Here is a 945-nt window from a genome sequence, read left to right on the forward strand (position 1 = left end):
GCAGTTTTTGTTTACTCCGGAGCAGTGTTTTACTCCGGAGCACCACGTATAGTTACTCCAAAGCAATGTTTCACTGCATGTACATATAAATGGTATATGTTTGTACGTACATGACAAATATACATACTTACAGCAAATATACTTACTTACAACAAATATACTTACTCACTTACTCCGGAGCATACTCCGGAGCAGTATTTTTACTCCGGAGCATTGTTTCTACTCCGGAGCAACACGTATAGTTACTCCGAAGCATTGATTCACTGCAAGTACATATAGATGGTATATATTCGTACGTAAAACTAACCTATACGGGGCCCCCAAAGCCCTTTTCCGTAGAGCGTAATCGGTGGTTTTAATTCTACGTACTACGTAGCGGGACCGCTCGAATTCAACGTAGAGCGTAATCGGTGCATTTTGCGTCGAGCGATATTGGCTCCTTTAATTTAACGTATTACGTAGAAGCTAACCGGATTTTACCGTAAAACGTAATTCATATTAATTTTTCGAAAAGCGTAATCAAAGTTTCATTAAACTTATCTTGTCTACCGGCAAATTTTACTCGCGAAAATACAGGAAATTGCGTTTCAAAGGGTCTAGATTTCAAAATTTCGCCGGACCTTCCTTGCGATGGCTTACCCATTCGGCATTGGACATGGTGAAAATATGTTGCAGGAGCGTCGCCCCCCAACTAGTAGAAATTTCTTTACCGAACTTAGTTAACATGCAAAATGTGCCCCTTAATAAATGGAGGGAATGGCATTTCAGAGGGTACGGGTCAAGATTTCAATTTTTCTCCGGGCGCCGGGCGGCCCTTGGGCTTGCGACGGCTTGGGCCTCTGGTGCTCAAGACTATCCGGCGCTCGTCGCCCTCAAAAACGTTTCTCTGACAGAAATGTCATTACATTGAGCATATGGTCTGCCAGCAAAATTTATTCCTCAAAA

This window comes from Branchiostoma floridae, chromosome 16 (genome assembly GCF_000003815.2).
Source record: "Branchiostoma floridae strain S238N-H82 chromosome 16, Bfl_VNyyK, whole genome shotgun sequence".
In the NCBI taxonomy this organism is placed as follows: Eukaryota; Metazoa; Chordata; class Leptocardii; order Amphioxiformes; family Branchiostomatidae; genus Branchiostoma; species Branchiostoma floridae.